Raw genomic sequence first — 12830 nt, 5'->3', positions numbered from 1 at the left:
CCCGTTGAACGTTAACGGGACGAGCGCTACAGAAAAACACCAAAATCTAGAAGCAGTGTTGCTGTCACGTCGTGTGGTGAGGCGGCCGGCCAGCGTAAGTATGCATGTGAACCAGGCTCTCTCGTCACAAAAGTGTTGCACCTTGCCTGGTGTAGAGGGGTGCGTCGTTCGTCCAGTTGCTGCAGCTTTCTTCCTTCCTGGGTGTCGGCACGCTGTGTCACTTTCTCTTGATGTCGACAGTAGCCCGTTGGTTTGGTGTTGTTAACTAGAGTTTGAGGAAATTCATACAGATTTTTTTACATTTTGGTGTTTTTCTTTCTTTCTTTTTTGTGTTGTTGATCCCATAGATAAGTTAGAAACTGTAATATCTCAGTGTGTCGTTGATGGAACATGAGTTTTCCAGATGGTTTCGACCATTCGACACAAAATCGATTGCTCCAGAGTGTCTAGTTCACTACACGTGTCACAAGCGTCTGTCCGGATAGGTTGTATGCCTGAAAGTTATCTATTGAGCGGTATGGCCCTGTTTGCAGCCTTTCGCCACGTGCCGCAGTCGTCTGATGGTATGAAATCCACAGAGACATATTTTCATACGTCCTTCCAACACTATGGCGAAACTTTTAATTCAATGGTATTGTTAAGTTGCTTGCCCCTGACTGGGTCATATAGCTTCTTACAAGGGAACCTCCCCATCGCACCGCCCTCAGATTTAGTTACAAGTTGGCACAGTGGATAGGCCTTGAAAAACTGAACACAGATCAATCGAGAAAACAGGAAGAAGTTGTGTGGAACTATGAAAAAATAAGCAAAATATACAAACTGAGGAGTGCATGCGGAGGATAGCCAACATCAAGCATAGTCTGATTTCAGGAGCGTCGTGGTCCCGTGATTAGCGTGAGTAGCTGCTGAATGAGAGGTTCTTGGTTCAAGTCTTCCCTCGAGTGAAAAGTTTACAATCTTTATTTTCACAAGGTTATGATCTGTCTGTTCGTTCATTGACGTCTCTGTTCACTGTAATAAGTTTAGTGTTTCTGTTTTGCGACCGCACCGCAAAACCGTGCGATTAGTAGACGAAATGACGTGCCTCCCCAATGGGAATCGAAAACATTTGATCACAAGGTCATAGGTCAACCGATTCCTCCACAGTAAAACACGTCTGATATGTTCTTTACGACACTGGTGACGGCATGTGCGTCACATGACAGGAAAATGTTGTCGACCTACCTAACTTGTACACTTGGCGAACGGGAAAAAGATTCTTCTACCTTGCCCGATTTAGGTTTTCTTGTGGATGTGATAATCACTCCAAAAAACGTGATGAAAACATAAGAGTTTGTCACATAAACTGAAAATAAAAAATTAAACTTTTCACCCGAGGGTAGGTTTGAAGCATGGACCTCTCGTTCCGCAGCTGCTCACGCTAACCACGAGACCACGGCGCTATTGAGTTCACAGCACCCTAGTTGTGGCATATCGTGCACATGGACTACTCTGTTTGTATACTTTGTTTATTTTTTCATAGTTCCACACAACTTCTTCCTGTTTTCTCGGTTGATTTGTGTTCAGTTTTTCAAAGCCTATCCACTTTGCCAACTTAAACTAAATCTGAGGGGTGTGCGATGGGGATTTTTCCCTTGTTAGTAGTCTCCAGTCTGAGACTGCGGAAACCATCTGCTTACATAGTTGTTCTGTCGCATATAGGCAAGTGAATATGCCAACTCTGTGTGGTGCATGGGCACCGTTGCCGGCCGGGGTGGCCGAGCGGTTCTAGTCGCTACAGTCTGGAAACGCGCGACCGCTACGGTCGAAGGTTCGAATTCTGTCTCCGGCATGGATGTGTGTGATGTCCTTAGGTTAGTTAGGTTTAACTAGTTCTAAGTCCTAGGGGACTGAGGACCTCAGAAGTTGAGTCCCATAGTGCTCAGAGCCATTTGAGCCATGGGCACCGTTGCAGACTCGTGTGTCTATACAGTGAGGTGACAGATGTGAAGGTATAGCGATATGCACATTTACCTACAGCGGTAGAATCGTGTAAAAAAGGTGTAAAATGGCAGTGCACTGGAAGAGTTGTCATTTGTACTCAGGCGATTCATGTGAAAACGTCCCCGACGTGATTATAGCCGCACGACGGGAGTTACCAGACTCTGAATGCGGAATGATAGTTGGAGCTAGACGCATAGGACTTACATTTCGGAAATGATTAGGGAATTCAATGTTCCGACGGCCACAGTGTCAATAGTGTGCCGAGAATACCACATGGCAGGCATTTCTTGCCACTACGGACAACACAGTGGCCGGCGGCCTTCACTTAACGACCGACAGCAGCGGCGATTGCGTACAGTTGTCACTACCAACATACAAACAACACTGCGTGATACAACCTGAGAAATCAGTATGGGACGTATGACGAACGTATCCGTTAGGACAGCGCGGCGAAACGGTTTTTATGGACTGTGGCAGCAGACGACCGACGCGATTGCCTTTGCTAACAGCACATCACATGCAGCGCCTCTCCTGGGCTCCTCACCATATCGGTTTGACCCTAGACGACTGAAAAACCGTGGCCTGGTCAGATGAGTCCCGATTTCAATTGGTAACAGCTGATGGCAGGGTTCGACTGTGGTGCGCTACGGTCGCAGGTTCGAATCCTGCCTCGGGCATGGATGTGTGTGATGTCCTTAGGTTAGTTAGGTTTAAGTAGTTCTACGTTCTAGGGGACTGGTGACCTTAGAAGTTAAGTCCCATAGTGCTCAGACCCATTTGAGCCATTTGACTGTGGCGCACGTCCCACGGAGCCACGGACCAAGTTGTCAACAAGGCACTGTGCAAGCTAGTGGTGGCTCGATGACAGTGTGGGCTGTGTTTACATGGAATGGACTGGGCCCCCTTGTCAGCCTGAACCGATCGTTGACTGTAAACGGTCTTGTTCGCCTACTTCATTTCCAGCCATTCATGTACTACACGATTCAGGTCCTGATGGGATAGGAAATTCGGTTCTACAGAGAGTACTCTACTGCATCGGCTCCTTACTTAGCTAGCATTTATCGCGAATCTCTTGCCCAACGTAAAGTCCCGAGCTACTGGAAAAAGGCGCAGGTGACGCCTGTATATAAGAAGGGTAGAAGGACGGATCCTCAAAATTACAGACCAATATCCTTAACATCGGTTTGTTGTAGGATTCTCGAACATATTCTCAGTTCGAATATAACGAATTTCCTTGAGACAGAGAAGTTGCTGTCCATTCATCAGCACGGCTTTAGAAAGCATCGTTCCTGCGAAACGCAGCTCGCCCTTTTTTCACATGATATCTTGCGAACCATGGATGAAGGGTATCAGACGGATGCCATATTCCTTGACTTCCGGAAAGCATTTGACTCGGTGCCCCACTGCAGACTCCTAACTAAGGTACGAGCATATGGGATTGGTTCCCAAGTATGTGAGTGGCTCGAAGACTTCTTAGGTAATAGAACCCAGTACGTCGTCCTCGATGGTGAGTGTTCATCGGAGGTATGGGTATCATCTGGAGTGCCCCAGGGAAGTGTGGTAGGTCCGCTGTTGTTTTCTATCTACATAAATGATCTTTTTAGATAGGGTGGATAGCAATGTGCGGCTGTTTGCCGACGATGCTGTGGTGTACGGGAAGGTGTCGTCGTTGAGTGACTGTAGAGGATACAAGATGACTTGGACAGGATTTGTGATTGGTGTAAAGAATGGCAACTAACTCTAAATACAGATAAATGTACATTAATGCAGATGAATAGGAAAAAGTGTGGTGTCACCGCCAGACACCACACTTGCTAGGTGGTAGCCTTTAAATCGGCCGCGGTCCGTTAGTATACGTCGGACCCGCGTGTCGCCACTGTCAGTGATTGCAGACCGAGCGCCACCACATGGCAGGTCTAGAGAGACTTCCTAGCACTCGCCCCAGTTGTACAGCCGACTTTGCTAGGAAATGTTCACTGACAAATACGCTCTCATTTGCCGAGACGATAGTTAGCATAGCCTTCAGCTACGTCATTTGCTACGACCTAGCAAGGCGTCATTATCAATAGATATTTAACTTGTGATGCCTGTACCGTCAGACCGATGTACACCACTTATGGATTAAAGTTAAGTATTACATCAACTACGTACTTTATTTGCTACTAAAAATTCCCTTAACTCACGCCAGTCTGCGAGAGTTTAACGCGTGCCTTTCGGCCACCTCTCATAGTGACTTGGCTGTCTTGCCAAGTCACAACAAAAAGAATCCTGTAATGTTTGAATACTCCATTAGTAGGTAGCGCTTGACACAGTCACGTCGATTAAATATTTGGGCGTAACATTGCAGAGCGATATGAAGTGGGACAAGCATGTAATGGCAGTTGTGGGGAAGGCGGATATTCGTCTTCGGTTCATTGGTAGAATTTTGGGAAGATGTGGTTCATCTGTAAAGGAGGCTGCTTATAAAACACTGAGTACTGCTCGAGCGTTTGGGATCCCAATCAGGTGGGATTGAGGAAGGACATAGAAGCAATTCAGAGGCGGGCTGCTAGATTTGTTACTGGTAGGTTTGATCATCACGCGAGTGTTACGGAAATGCTTCAGGAACTTGGGTGGGAGTCTCTAGAGGAAAGGAGGCGTTCTTTTCGTGAATCACTACTGAGGAAAGTTAGAGAACCAGCATTTGAGGCTGACTGCAGAACAGTTTTACTGCCGCCAACTTATATTTCGCGGTAAGACCACAAAGATAAGATAAGAGAGATCAGGGCTCGTACAGAAGCATATTGGCAGTCATTTTTCCCTCGTTCTGCTTGGGAGTGGAACAGGGAGAGAAGATACTAGTTGTGGTACGAGGTACCCTCCAGCACGCACCGTATGGTGGATTGCGGAGTATGTATGTAGATGTAGATCCCAAAACAACGATGTAATTTTTATGGATGACAGTGCGCCATGTCACCGAACCGTAGTTGTTTGCGATTGGTTTGAAGAACATTCTGGACAATTCAAGAGAATGATTTGCCCACCCAGATCTCCAAATCTCAGTGCCGTCGAACATTTATGGGACATAATCGAGAAGTCAGTCACTGCACAAATGCTGCACTGGCAACAGTTTCACTATAGAGGCACGCTGGCTCAATATTTCTACAGGGAACTACCGACGACTTGTTGAGTCCATACCACGTCAAACTGCTGCACTAGGCGGGCATAAGGTGCGATACGAGGTATCCCATGACTTCTGTCACCTCGGTGTTTGTCGAACCAGGATGTTTTCTGTGATTCTGGATGACTTGTGTATCATCCTCCGAATCCGGGAGGGCCCATCCGCCTCCGCGGAGTTCAAGCACCGTGCGGCGGCCACGCCCAAGGTCGCGCTACTGCTGCTGGGCGTGCTGCACGGCCGTCTGCACCCTCCCCCTTCCCCTCCCCCCACCATCGTGCCGGCGGACGCTTCTTGCCGACCCGCCAGAGTTTTCCACTGCGCCGCTCCACCCACACCCATCATCGCTTCTCGTCCGTTCCCTGTCCTGTGGGCCACGTCCCGAGACACCTCGGCGGAACGCCTTGGAGTTTTTGCCTCGTGGGCAATTAGCGTAATACTGGTGAATCTGCAACATTGAGTAGTCCATGCTAAAGATCTGCTTCGCTCCGTCTAGTTTGACCCGCTGTCGATTCGTCACGCGCAGACGGATGAGCGGCGGCCATAGTTTGTGAGGGACTTCCCCCGGTGCGTTTAGCTCGTGTCTGGCGTCAGCTCTCTTCTTCCGCCCCGAGCTGAAAATTCCTTAGAAATATTTTTGCCGTTATGTAGCGAGACTGCAAGTAAGGTGGTTCGCTACGTACTTGGTTGTTTGTTTTTGATACAGTTGCAAGAAACAGAATTTGACTCTAAGGCGCAAGATGGCGGGTAGGATCTGGGCAGAGTGGGAAAGGTGGTCGTCGTGTCTGGGACAAGTAAAATTCGTAAATTCAAAGAAGTTCAGAGTTTGCATTGAGGCTCCTCTTAAGGGAGGTAGGACGTCAAACGGGCCTTGGAGCAGGAGAGGCACCACAGGACATTTTAATTTCCACTGTCTGTACTTTTACGAATAAATTCATAAAACTTTGTCAGCATGACCAGGAAGGATTCAGGATTCACAATCATAGCAGTGGAAGTTCAAAAAAATAACAAAATAGTATTTTTTACATGTGAAATTTCATCATTTTTTCACTTCTATTGGCTGCGTTTGTTGCTATAGGTACACGTTTCTTCATAAGTAAGAGAGATTCTTCGATGAATTTTGCACAGCATACAAAGCATACTTACAGGTGTATGAAACTCTAGAAATTATTTAATTTATGAAAAAATGAATGCGCTGTTACATTTTAAACTTCATGTTTAGAAAAAACTCTAATTTTATAGTTAAATATCTCAATTTTTACCACAATTTTTAATAGATTTGGAAAATTCTAGAGTTTCATACACCTGTAAGTATGGTTTGTATGCTGCGCAAAATTCATCGAAGAATCTCCCTTACTTATGAAGAAAAGTGTACCTATAGCAACAAATGCAGCCAATGGTAAGTGAAAAAAGGTGAAATACAAATGTAAAAAAAAAAAAAAAAAATATTTTCTTATATTTTTGAACTTCCACCACTATAAGTGTAAATCTTGAAACCTTTCTGGTCATTCTGACAAAGTTTTATGAATTTATTTTGAAAATTATAGGCAGTGGAAATTAAAAATTCCTGTGGTGTCTCACCTGCTCCAAGTCGTCCCGTTTGACGTCCTACCCCCTTAAGAGGACAGTCGGAATGGGAAGTGGATGGGCGTTTTACGAGCGTAAACCTTAACAAGCTTCAAATACATTTATTAATAATAAACTGAACAAATCCGAGTGCATGAATAAGGTCAAAGACACCTAACATTCACAAGCAAGCAAAATCTAGTACAAAGTAACAAACAGGATAAATATCTCTCCCTCCTAAAATCGTTAGCTTTACAATAACAGGGAGTGCACAAAACAAGATACCAGCATACCATGAATAATCATGCCAGCTGTAAAGGAATGACAAGAGAGAAATAGAATATTTCAAATAAAAAAAAGGAAGTCTGCGTTGTGAAGTTATTTAATGTCAATGTCGCGTTTCGCCCTTCTGGGCATGATCAGATCGTGTAAAAATAACTGGGTATAAATAAAACACATCCGTCACAGGGTCATAAAGAATGAGCGGTGGATCGTAAGTACACCAGCAGACATAAGAGTAGCCATGGCGGCACAGCCTAGCACCACGCTCACAAAAGCACAAACGCAGTACTAGCTGTGCACATCACATTAGGTCCGTTCCGTTTAGCGCTCACTAATTAAAGTACACTGAACCGGGCCACCACAGCTGCCAGTAGGCCAGAATAAATGAGAGTAGTTACAGACAATTCACTGAGCACACTTATCAATAAAATACAGATGTCTTGAATAATAATCAATTGGCCGCTTTTGTAAATAATTTATTAGACGAGCGGTTTCGTAGGCTAGAAGCCACATCTTCAGTTTAAATATGTTAAATTACAAAAAGCGCTCGCTACAATTGTAGTCTCATTAGGGAGAAGTGTGCAAATAACTTACATGGTCAATCTGGGATTAAAGTTGCAATATGGACAGGACCGAACATTCATTGTCTATGAATAAATGATACAGTTAGCGGCCGGCCAGGGGTGGCCGTGCGGTTCTAGGCACTACAGTCTGGAACCGCGTGACCGCTACGACCGCAGGTTCGAATCCTGCCTCGGACATGGATGTGTGTGATGTCCTTAGGTTAGTTAGGTTTAAGTAGTTCTAAGTTCTAGGGGACTGATGACCTTAGTAGTTAAGTCCCATAGTGCTCAGAGCCATAGATACAGTTAGCGGATCGTCGGGAAAGCGGTTAAAAACTATAACTACCATTATAAAATATCCTCACAGCCTAACGCGACAAAATCCCAATTATGGGACGGAACAACCTGTCGGAAATTAAAAAAATACCCATCTTGAATCGAAACGGACGACAATAGGCCGAATTTAATCCGCTAATCATTTTATATACACGTACGATCAATGTAGAGTGCCTAAAAATTAATGAAAATGTTGGAGTAACACCAACAACCCACTTCTACATCTACATCCATACACCGCAAGTCACCTGACGGTGTTTGGTGGAGGGTACCTAGAGTACCTCTATGAGTTCCCCCTTCCTCTCCAGTCTCGTGTTATTCGCGGAAAGAAAGATTGTCAGTATGCATCTGTGTGGGCTCTAATCTCTCTGATCAAATACTCATTGTCTCTTCGCGAGATATACGTAAGAGGGAGCAATATACTGCTTGACTCCTCGGTGAAGGGATGGTCTCGAAACTTCAACAAAAGCCCGTACCGAGCTACTGAGCGTCTCTCCTGCAGAGTCTTCCACTGGAGTTTATCTATCATCTCCGTAACGTTTTCGCGATTACTAAATGATCCTGTAACGAAGCGTGCTGCTCTCCGTTGGATCTTCTCTATCTCTTCTATTAACCCTATCTGGTACGGATCCCACACTGCTGAGCAGTATCCAAGCAGTGGGCGAACAAGTGTACTGTGACCTTCCTCCTTTGTTTTTGGACTGCATTTCCTTAGGATTCTTCCAAGGAATCTCAGTCTTGCATCTGATTTACCGACGATTAATTTTATATGGTCATTCAATTTTAAATCACTCCTAATGCCTACTCCCGGATAATTTATGGAATTAACTGCTTCCAGTTTCTACCTGCTATATTGTAGCTAGATGATAAAGGATCTTTATTTCTATGTATTAGCAGCACATTACACTTGTCTACATTGAGATTCAATTGCCATTCCCTGCACCATGCGTCAATTCGTTGCAGATCCTTCTGCATTTCAGTACAATTTTCCATTGTTACAACCTCTCGATACACCACAGCACCATCCGCAAAAAGCCTCAGTGAACTTCCGATGTCATCCACAAGGTCATTTATATATATTGTGAATAGCAACGGACCTACGACACTCCCCTGCGGCACACCTGAAATCACTCTTACTTTGGAAGACTTCTCTCCATTGAGAATGAGATACTGCGTTATGTTATCTAGGAACTCTTCAATCCAATCACACAACTGGTCGGATAGTCCGTATGCTCTTACTTTGTTCATTAAACGATTGTGGGGAACTGTATCAAACGCCTTGCGGAAGTCAAGAAACACTTCATCTACCTGTGAACCCGTGTCTATGGCCCTCTGAGTCTCGTGGAAGAATAGCGCGAGCTGGGTTTCACACGATCATCTTTTTCGAAACCCATGCTGATTTCTACAGAGTAGATTTCTAGTCTCCAGAAAAGTCATTATATTCGAACATAATACGTGTTCCAAAATTACTGGGTACTAAAGACAGTATAAAGGAGACATATGGAGAAATTTTTGTGGAAATGACATACTGTGAATACAACAGATCGTGGTGTATGGAGATGCAGGCAGGAAAGTGGCCAGCTATGGACTGAGCGATAAACCGTGTAGGTGGCGGAAATCGGACCTACGCGTGTGTGGACCCATACATTCTGCTTACCTGACGATCCGCTAATTGCGTCATTTATTTATAAAAAAACTAATGTTCAGTCCCGTCCATGTCGCAGCTTTAATGTCACGATTTACCGTGTAAGTAATCTGCTCTATTTCTCAGTAGTGATTGTTATTGTAATTCGACGACAATTGCAGCGAACGCGTTTTGTAACGTGACAGACTCAATCTGATGATGTGGCTTTTCGGTTACAAAACCGGTCGGTAAATAAACTATTTACAAGAGCAATCAAGCGGTTATTATTCGAGATGTGTACTGATGGCTGCGGTTGTCCCCATACAAGACAGTGTATAAACGTAGATGACTTACGGTTCGACACATAGGTCCTACGGTGGTCTCGCAGCTATGGCACTGTAATACGAGGCATGTTTTTTTAAAGTAAGTACCGTTCTGAAATTTAAAAAAAGACGTGCTAAGATATCTCAATAATTTTGTTTTTACATGAAAGCCTGTACCTTAATCTACTTTTCTACATAATTTCCGTCAATATTGAGGTACTTCATAACGTTGTACCAGTTTTTGAATACCCTCCTCATCGAAGTCTGCCACCTGACTTGTTGACCACTGTATCACCACTGTTTCGACTTCCTCATCGTCTTGAAGACGCTGACCGCCCAGGTGTTTCTTCAAGTGCAGGAACAGATGGTAGTCACTGGGCGGAAGATCGGGGCTGTACGGAGGATGATCTAGAGTTTCCCATCGAACAGATGTGATGAGATCTTTGGTCTGATTCGCCACATGTGGACGGGCATTGTCTTCCAGCAAAACGATGCCCTTGCTCAACTTGTCGCGTTTTTTGTTCTGAATTGAACGACGCAGATTGTGCAGTGTCTTACAGTAAGCTGCTGCATTGATTGTCTCATTACGAGACAGAAATTCCACAAGTAATACCCATTTTCTGTTCCAAATACTGTGTACATGATTTTCCGGGCAGAAATTGTTTGCTTAAACTTCACTTTTCTGGGTGAATCTGACCTCCGTACAGCACCGATCTTGCGCCCAGTAACTATCATCTGTTCCTGCACTTGAAGAAACGCCTGGGCGGCCAGTGTCTTCAAGACGATGACGAAGTCAAAACAGTGGTGATGCAGTGGTTAACAAGTCAGGAGGCAGACTTCTATGGTGAGGGTTTTTAAAAACTGGTACAACGTTATGACAAGTGCCTGAGTATTGACGGAAATTATGTAGAAAAGTTCAGGGCTATTACAAATGATTGAAGCGATTTCATAAATTCACTGTAGCTCCATTCATTGACATATGGTCACGACACACTACAGATACGTAGAAAAACTCATAAAGTTTTGTTCGGCTGAAGCTGCACTTCAGGTTTCTGCCGCCAGAGCGCTTGAGAGCGCAGTGAGACAAAATGGCTACAGGAACTGAGAAATCGTACGCCGTGCTTGAAATGCACTCACATCAGTCAGTCATAACAGTGCAACGACACTTCAGGGCGAAGTTCAACAAAGATCCACCAACTGCTAACTCCATTCGGCGATGGTAGGCGCAGTTTAAAGCTTCTGGATGCCTCTGTAAGGGGAAATCAACGGGTCGGACTGCAGTGAGCGAAGAAACGGTTGAACGCGTGCGAGCAAGTTTCGCGCGTAGCCCGCGGAAGTCGACGAATAAAGTAAGCAGGGAGCTAAACGTACCACAGCCGACGGTTTGGAAAATCTTACGGAAAAGGCTAAAGCAGAAGCCTTATCGTTTACAATTGCTACAAGCCTTGACACCCGATGACAAAGTCAAACGCTTTGAATTTTCGGCGCGATTGAAACAGCTCATGGAAGAGGATGCGTTCAGTGCGAAACTTGTTTTCAGTGATGAAGCAACATTTTTTCTTAATGGTGAAGTGAACAGACACAATGTGCGAATCTGTGCGGTAGAGAATCCTCACGCATTCGTGCAGCAAATTCGCAATTCACCAAAAGTTAACGTGTTTTGTGCAATCTCACGGTTTAAAGTTTACGTCCCCTTTCTCTTCTGCGAAAAAAACGTTACAGGACACGTGTATCTGGACATGCTGGAAAATTGGCTCATGCCATAACTGGAGACCGACAGCGCCGACTTCATCTTTCAGCAGGATGGTGCTCCACCGCACTTCCAGCATGATGTTCGGCATTTCTTAAACAGGAGATTGGAAAACCGATGGATCGGTCGTGGTGGAGATCATGATCAGCATTTCATGTCATGGCCTCCACGCTCTCCCGACTTAACCCCATGCGATTTCTTTCTGTGGGGTTATGTGAAAGATTCAGTGTTTAAACCTCCTCTACCAAGAAACGTGCCAGAACTGCGAGCTCGCATCAACGATGCTTTCGAACTCATTGATGGGGGCATGCTGCGCCGAGTGTGGGAGGAACCTGATTATCGGCTTGATGTCTGCCGAATCATTAAAGGGGCACATATCGATCATTTGTGAATGCCTAAAAAAACTTTTTGAGTTTTTGTATGTGTGTGCAAAGCATTGTGAAAATATCTCAAATAATAAAGTTATTGTGGAGCTGTGAAATCGCTTCAATCATTTGTAATAACCCTGTAGATTAAGGTACAGGCTTTCATGTAAAAATAAAATTATCGAGATATCTTAGCGCGTCTTTTTTTAATTTCATAACGGTACTTACTTAAAAAACACGCTTCGTAACTTGCACAACTTAAACTGAAACCCAGCCAAACAAAGGGGTCTGCATAACAAATGTTTTGCACCGAACACAGCCGGCACAACCTCTCTAACACCATTGAGGCTGCACACAAACCACTTCTACTATCAGCTAATACCTTGTCAGGTCAGCCTCCCCTGGATCCAGAAACGCTGAGGACTGTGTCTGCACCAACAAGAATCGATAACCCGTGTTCGCAAGAAGCCGCCACAGGCCAAGACCCCCAAGACTTCATCAGGCTGCCCCCACTGCTCTGCTGCGTGAACTTGCCGCTCTGCCTCATCCAGTTGGCTGTGTTCTCAAGTACTCGCTTGCCTTAGTATCTTTTCGCAGGCCGTCTTCATACTGCCACACCTCTGCTGAGGCTCCTCTCCGCCCTTATGATGACAGCGGCCACCCTTTCTCCAGACACCTGGGACTATTCTCACTGGCAGCAGTCGTTCCCAGCGCCGCTCAAACCACGCCGCGGCGCCACACACGAAATTTTGTCCCACACCGTCCACTTGTAACGCCGGAAATGCATATCCTCCTATTTCCATCTAATGTACTATAATTTGTTTTCCTTATTTTGTTACCTGAAGATATGACGTTTCTGTGTCTTTGTACATTCTAATTGT

The sequence above is a fragment of the Schistocerca serialis genome, chromosome 2 (genome assembly GCF_023864345.2).
Source record: "Schistocerca serialis cubense isolate TAMUIC-IGC-003099 chromosome 2, iqSchSeri2.2, whole genome shotgun sequence".
Taxonomy (NCBI): Eukaryota; Metazoa; Arthropoda; class Insecta; order Orthoptera; family Acrididae; genus Schistocerca; species Schistocerca serialis.
The sequence above is the reverse complement of the archived record's forward strand: the minus strand, read 5'-3'. Positions refer to the sequence as shown.